General features: G+C 64.0%; 1 protein-coding gene across 3 annotated transcripts in view; it reads left to right on the top strand.

Moving 5' to 3' along the window:
• Positions 1-721: 721 nt before the first annotated feature.
• Positions 722-7,497, top strand: part of TMEM51 (transmembrane protein 51) — a 54,697-nt gene continuing 47,921 nt past the window's right edge. For 2 of the 3 annotated variants that reach the window (XM_051836525.3, XM_002722331.6), the window contains exon 1: positions 1,016-1,869. The gene's annotated coding sequence lies outside the window, so the exon portion shown is untranslated. Of the gene's footprint in view, positions 895-1,015; positions 1,870-7,497 lie in introns of those variants that run through there. The other variant, XM_070077043.2, reaches the window with a different exon arrangement.

Here is a 7,497-nt window from a genome sequence, read left to right as displayed (position 1 = left end):
AAACTTTGGGAGGGATTCGCACAGCCCTCAAATGGGAGCCTGCTGTCACAGGTCCCTGCCTCCAGGACGCGGTCCCCCACCTGCTAGAATAAGGTGTCACGCAGCACTGGGGGTTCCACGCAGCCAGTGAGCACAGGCTTATCCCGCACTTTGCAGGGGTCAGGCAAAGGGGGCAGGGGGCTCTCCAGGTGGAAGACCCCAGCTCTGGACTGGAGATCCTGACGCTGCCCAGGTGAGACATTCCAAAATGACCGGCACCTCCTGGGGTCTGGAAGCAAGCATAACCAACGCCACCTCCCAGGTTCTGGGCAGGATATAAGGAGAAGGTTTAGGGGAAGTCCAGGCAAGCCCACTCCCAGCTGGTGGGCAGGCGCATTTTCCCCAAACGCCCTCCCCACCCCGTAAATCACAAGACAGCCCCAAGTTTGCCTTTTTGCCCACCAGAAGGGCTCCGCTGAACTGGCACTGTTCAAGAAGCACACAGGGGCGGGCACCCTCCAGTGACACCTAGGGACACACACGCGGGCACCACGTGGACCCGGGAATGGGCCCTGGGTGGGGACTGCCGCTGACTGGCAGGTGCGCACCGGGCTGTTTCCGCCTGGGCGGCGGCGGGTCCCCAGGAGGAGGCGCCTTCGGTCCTCAGCGCCCTCACCCGGGCCTCGGCCTCTCCGCTGGGACACGCGCTCAGCACCGCGCCCCTGTCCTGACCCGTCTCGCACCTCAGAACCAGCTCGAGTTGACAGGGGAGGCGGGCCAGCGCTCCCTCCGGGTTTAGCATCCACTTTGTGTGTGTGTGTGAGAGAGAGATCCGGCTGAGACCAGCCCACGCTCCTTCGGGCGCCAGAGCGGGCGGTTCCCGGACAAACGCGCAGGCCAGGGGCGGAGCCGCAGGTAAGAGGCGCCCGCCCCGAGGGCAGGTTCGCTGTTGAGGGAGCCTGGGCTCCGCGGCGCCTGGGGGCCGCCAGGCTGGGGGTCGCTGAGAATGCGCGCCCAAGAGGGGACACGCGGGAGCCAGGGCACCCCCGTCCCGTGCGCGGGCGCAGGATCCCCGAGCGAGCTACCCCGGGCCAGGCTCCGGCGTGCGACCCGGGGGGACGCGCAGGCCAGCCCCGAGCCGGTGGGGAGCAGGGCCGAGGACGCAAGCGGACTCCTTCCCTACCCGCGCCCGGCACTCACCCCGCAGGGCTCCAGTCCTGGCAGTGCGCATGGGCCCGGGCGCCCCGAGCCCTGCGGGAAGGAGAGGGGAGGGTCCCGCCGGATGCACCCACGCCTGATGTGGGAAGGAGTGGGGGGCGTCTCCCACAAGGATCGAAACCCGCAAATGCCCTGGACTCCTGGCCCAAGACTCCAGCGCTCCCCATGCACCCGGTCCCTGGGGGCGGTGGTGTCGAGGCTCGGATCCCTGCCCAGCCCAGGCCCACCCTCTCTTCGCGCCCGCCGCGGGGGCCGGCCCCAGGCTCGGCGCCCACGCCCCACGCGCTCGGTGGACTCGAGGCGCTGGTGCCCGCCCTTCGTGGCCTGGGTCCCGTGCCGCGGGCAGCGGGGTGGCGCGGAGGCCGGGGAGGGAGGGTCGACGGGTGGGCGGCGCCTCCTGGGGCTGGAGGCCGCTGCGGCCCGGCGCCGCCCTCCGTCGCCCGCGGTCCCTCCCTCTCTCCCGCTCTCCGGCACTCCCAGGCCGCGCGCGCTTCCTGCGCCCCCATCCCGGTGCCCTCTCCGCCGCCGCGATCCAGACTCCCCGGAGCCCCCCAGCCGCGCGAGCTCGCCGCGTTCCCGGAGGAGGCAGCCCGGGGTGGGGGGCGGGGGTCGCGGAGCCCCCAGCCCCGGGCCGCCCGGCTGAACCGCAGCCCGACCCGCCGCCGCCGCCCGGTGAGTCCTAACGCCGCTTCGCCTTCCGTCCGCGGGGAGCCGGGGGCCGCCCGGAGCGGCTGGCCGCCCGCAGAGGCGCCCCCTGCCCCACCTGCCGTGGCCGACCTCCGTGCCCCGCGCCGCGCGGGGCCGGTGCAGGGCGCCGCCGCCTCCGGGGCACGCGCGGGGTCGGCGGCCGGCCGCGGGGGCCCCCTGTCGGCCGGGACGGCTGCCTTCCGCCCCTCGGGGTGCGACCGGGTGGGCGCGGGGGCGCAGAGGAGAATTTGGGTCCCGGGAAGGCAGCCTGGGGCCGTCCGCCCGCGCCCTCCTCCCAGTCCCTCGCTTCTTTTGGGAAAGTGAAGCTTTGGCGGGGCGGGGGCGTGGGGGTCAGATTCTTGTGCGTTTTACGTATGAAAACCAAAAGGGGTAAGCGAAGTCGGGGGAAACTCGCTTGCTTCTCCCCTGCGCCTTGGTTTTTCTGTAAAATGGGAGTAACAGCGCCCTGGGACTTGGCGGAGAGCGGAGCTTGGGGCGCACCTGCCGCCTGCCCCAGCTTCTCTGAGGAGGGGCTCTTATCCCGCCATTGACGCCCACTCCCCACGGTTTCCCTGGGAGCGGCGCTGGGTGCCCTGGCACCCTGGGCAGGGTCCCTCCAGGATGCCAGGCTGTGGGCACGGTGGACGGGACCTGTCCAGGTGAGGTAGAGGGTTGGTGGCCCACCTGGGCAGGGTCTGGTTTCTGTTTGCATGGGGTTACCTGGAGGATGGCTTGGCTGTGGAGAGGGCAGCCCTGGGACCTGTGAGCCCCTGACCTAGAGGGGGCCCCTTCCGGCTTGCCAGAGACACCTCCTTGGAGGGGAGGGGCCCGCACCGGTGGTGATTCTGTGTCCTCTGCCCCCAGGGACTGGGCCCTGGGCTGGGAGGGGCTGGCAGCCCAGGGAGGGAGTCGGGGCTGCTGGGGCTGATCCTGTTGCTTGGGCTGGATCCCAGGCATGATGGCGTCCTAAGGCAAGATAGGGCACAGAGCAGGTGCTCTATAGTAGGTTGTACTGCAGGACCCAGAGGGGAATGGAAGAAAGAAACTCGCTGAGGAGGCTTGGGGAAGGAGAGAGCGTCATGTGTTAGTCCCTGGGGCAGGGCGCCCAGGTGGGGGCAGGCGGGCTGTCCCAGCTAAGGTGTGGGGATGTGAACCAGCAGCGAGCTGGCCTGGGTAGGCAGGCAAGGGGTGGGGGCAGGGAAGGGCAGTGGAGGGGCTGGGCTGGGCTGGCCTGGACTGCAGGGGGCCGTCTTCAGACCACCCAACAGGTGCTGACCGAGCGAGCGCCTCCTACCGGTTAAAGATGCTAATTCTGCCCACGGGGAAGTTGGCTGGAGTTTCTGAGCAGGCTGCGAGAGGGGGGCCGGCTGGGGGCTGCGGGGGCCAGTTGGGATGGAGAGCAGAAGAGCCCCTGGTAGTGATGGGGCCTCCTCACGTGACCGCTGGGCACGGAGCAGCGTCGTGGATTCGGTGTGAGGCCCTGCCTGCTGCCGGAGGGAGGTGGTGAGGGCCTGGGCCGGGGGTGGCAGCCCAGCCCCTGCCACGGAGGCTTTGTGGCTCCCCAAGGCAGGTGTTGCGAGGCCTGGAGGTGTCTGTTGGGGGGGGAGGGGGACTGCAAAGCCGGAGGCAGAGCTGGCAGCCGGGCCCCTGCTGATGTCCGCCCGGGCCGCCAGCCTCCCGGGGCTCCCGGTGAACCAGGTCACCGTTCTGCTCGGTGCAGGGCTGGAGGAATGACGAGTGCTGCCTGCTGGAGCCTTCTGGCGGGCAGGCAGTGGGGGGCCTGCCTCTGGCCGCTGCCCTCTGCTTTCCCTTTTGTCCTCTCCGCTCAGGATGCTTGGGACCCTTTCTTGCAGCCGGCGTCCCTGGCCTCTCCACATTCGTCTCCTTTTGCTTGGACGCGGCAGAAGGTCCTAGGCTGTCTCCAAAAGGGACCTTGAGGTCATCAACGCTGCCCTTCCCATTTGACCAAAGGAGCTCAGAGAGGGCAAGGGACTGGCCCAACACCACACAGCAGACAGCAGACCTGGGAGCTGGCACCCAGGCCCCTTGACTCCGCCTCTAGGGTCCTTTGCATTGTCCCAGGAGGCCCAGCCGCGGTCACGGCAGACTTGTCGCAAGCCTTAGTGGAGACCAGGTTGGATGCTTTCTCAACGGCCGGTCTCTGCCAGCAGCTGCCCAGCCTGGCCAGGGGCCCCAGCCTCACCTGGCAGCGTCTTGGTGCCGTGGCCACCCGTGCTGGGAGCTCTGCTGCCTGCAGACACAGCGCCCTGTTTGGCTTTCCTGAGTTCAAGCCAGGTTGCCCTGCCCCTGGGCGCAGCGGCCAGAGCGAGCGCTCCAAGGGAGCCTGCGAAGCTGTGCCTCCCTTGGCAGCCCCGGGCTGACGCTGCACCCCACCCTCCCCTCACACCGCGGGGTGGGCCTCACCCTCTGTCCAGTGTTGTTTTCTTGGGCTGGGCAGACCAACGTCTCTTGGTTCTCCCTCTCGCCTGGGATTGATCAGCCTTAGCAGCTCTCCAGCCCCGAGGTTGGCAGCTTTAGCTCTCGGCGTGTTGGAGCCAGCGGGGACCAGGGCCATCAGAGCGTCCCATCTGCTCATTTTACAAACAGAGCGGCCCAGGCCAGGGAAGCACAGAGCCCTGCCCGCGCTCAGAGCCAGGCTGGAACCCAGGCCCCCGGATTCTGGGTTGAGTTGGAGGGTGATTCTTGGAAGGCCAAAGCAGAGCCTTCCCCTTCGCCGAGAGCCCCCTGCTGCCGCCCTGCACACTGGCGGTGGTGAGGCTGAGGGCGCGCTTCCCCGCGTGGATTCCGAGCTGGCGATGGCGCTACACGGTGCTCCCTGTGCCTCTGGACAGACAGACAGACAGACGGCTAACGTGGTTTCCTTCCCCGGCCTACAGAAGAGGCACGCGGGGGAGGAAAGCTCGCGGGATGCTGGCCAGGCTGTTAGGGGCGGGGGCGACGGTGGTCGCAGTGGGTGCATCAGAACTGCTCTGCTGGCTCCTGTCCTGATCTTCCACCTCCTCGCGCCACGTGACGAGTTTTTTCCCACGAGCTCTAACCTGCCAGTCTCACGTGCTTCTCTCACCTGCTGGCCAGGGTTGGCTCAGCCGGGTCACTGCCCTGGCCACAGTCCCGTAATGTCACAACAGAGTTTCTGATCAGCGCCGTGGGACACCAGGGGACCATTTTTGTGTGTTACTGTGAGTGTTCGGAAAAGGGTTCCTGGACGTGTGTTTATGCTTATATGAAAGTATCTATGTTACATATGTAATATATATCCCAGATTATGATGGACACATAATTTACATATTCATGAGGTATCACATGATGTGCGATCCTCACATTGGGCTCATTAGCATATCATTCGCATATCCATCCCCTCAAATCAGGTGTTTCGGGGCATTGAGAACATCCAAGTTTTCCCTTCTGGTCTTTTTGAAATCTGCAATCCAAGGCAAGGGTTGTGTTTGCAAACTCTTCTCACTGGGATTCCTCGGCCTGGAAGGGGTGAGGCGTCCACGTGGCCTGAGCGTGGCCCAGGTGTTACACAGAGGGAAGCAGAACCCAGTTTCTTCCAGTTTTTTTTTTTGCTGTATTTGTTTTCCTCCAGCCCCCTGTACCCACCGACCGTCACACCTTCACCCCAAGTCTCCCTGGGGTGGCAAGAGCAGATCCCTAGAAAAATCAGGGTTTGAATGGCTGGGGGGGGGGGTGGAAGCAGGTGTCTCCATGGCAACCACATGCAGAGAATTTGTTTCTGAGTCAGGTGGTGGTCGGTGGGGCTGCTGGCACCGCACCGTGTGGCCAGGGATCTCCAGGGCCGGGGTCTGCCGACCTCTGCCGGGATCACGGTTTGGCCGATGCTGTACCTTGTCAGCGCTCCCAGTAGTTCTAGAAGCGAGGAGAACCTTGGAGATTGTCTAGGCTGACTTTGCGAGACTACAGGCAGCCCCTTGTTAGTGGGTTTGAACATCAGTTACGTAGTGTTCCACGGGCTTTTAGAAGGAGCCGCGGGAGAAGGCAGGCTAGAAGGTAGGAGTGCCTAGGCTGTCGGGGGAAGCATTCTTTAATAAATCTCGCCGTAATCTGCTTGACGTGGGTGTGCACTGAGTCACCAGATGAAATATATTTTTGACCAGCACTGCCCTGGTCCACTGGTTTTTATGCTGCGACCTGACCCTGAGAAACTTAGGATTCCTTGGACTGAGCCCAGAGCACCCAGTGGGGGGGGGGGGGGGGGTGGTTGCTGGGTCAGAGCTGAGTGGTAGGAGGCGGGGCCGGCAGGAGTGCAGCTCTGCTTACGCATGTTCTAGATGTTGGGGTGCACGACACCCTTAAAAACGCTGCGATTTAAGCACAAGGACAACAGAAAGTTGGCAGCCGCTGTTCGCCTGGCCACCTTGGTTCTTGGAGGAAGAAGCTAGGCGCGGGGTCTTTACAGCGGGCAGGCGGCGCTCAGGCCGCGCACTGGCCGGGGTCTCTGTTGGCCTTTGACACCTGCTCGCAGTGAGCTGCCCCACTGCACACGTGCCTGGTGGCGCCCCAGGGGCTGCGCCGTCGGATGCACCGTCGGATGCAACAGCAGCCCGGCCCCGTGGCCGCGGTACACCAGACATCGGTTCATTTGCTCAGTGCCAGCATCCAGGCCCCCCGCCTCGTTTCCTCTTTCTCTCGTCTTTCTTTTCCTATTCCTGCAGCTTTTACCAGGCCGGTGTCCTGGTCCGAGAGGCCAGGTGGGGGGTGGTGGCCCCGGGTCACCTGAGTCCAGGCGGAGTGGGATGAGAGCTCAGCACGGTGGGCGAGTTCTGAGAGACCACAAGCTCCGTGTGACTGTGGTCTCGCGTGATGTGTGGTTCTATTTCCAGAAGGTTCCGCCGTGTGCTATAGTCAGCAGGTAGAACCAGGTGGCTCTGAGTCTCAGTGAATCGTGGCATGTGGTCCCCAGAGAGAGCGGCCGAGGGTGTGCTTGCCTGACCCGGATTCTCCCAGGCGGACTTGTGTGTGTCAGGGTGTGGGCGTGGCTTGTTGCTATTTGATGGGGGGACTGTAATTAGCAAAAAGAAACTAAACAGAGTGGACTTTCCTCTCTCAAGCTGCCATAGGAGGCCTCGGCTGTCACGGATGTGTCAGCTGCATTTTGGAGGGTGCAGTCTTTGCTTTGGGATAATCGCTGTTTTCTTTTTTGAGTGACAGATGCAAATTCCCCTACATGGGGGGCAATCTTCGCCCCCACCTGATACTGTCGCTTGACATAAATGCAGTAGAATTAACACTGCCAGTGGTCAACAGGAGAGAGGCAGCTTCAACCCATGCTGGAGCCGCTCGTCCCGCCGGGAGACAGGAATGTTCCAGAATGTAATCTGTGATAAGGGAGTCAGGACTGGGAGGGAGGAGGTTCAGTCCTAACTTGGGAAACTGAGAAGGATGGGGTGGGAAAAGCCTGTTATGACATTTCCTCCTTAAAGTTATTTTGAGCATGGCTGTTCCTCAAAAAATTGAAATAGGATTACCATAGGATTCAGAGTTGCCCTGTGGGTACGGGCTCAGAAGCACTGTGGGCAGGGTCTTCAAGAGGCCGCGTCCTTCACGATAATGAAAGTGTGGACTTGGCTC

This window comes from Oryctolagus cuniculus, chromosome 7 (assembly GCF_051225735.1).
Source record: "Oryctolagus cuniculus isolate XC-2025 breed Fujian yellow rabbit chromosome 7, ASM5122573v1, whole genome shotgun sequence".
Lineage (NCBI taxonomy): Eukaryota > Metazoa > Chordata > Mammalia > Lagomorpha > Leporidae > Oryctolagus > Oryctolagus cuniculus.
This window is presented reverse-complemented; position numbering and strand designations above follow the sequence as displayed.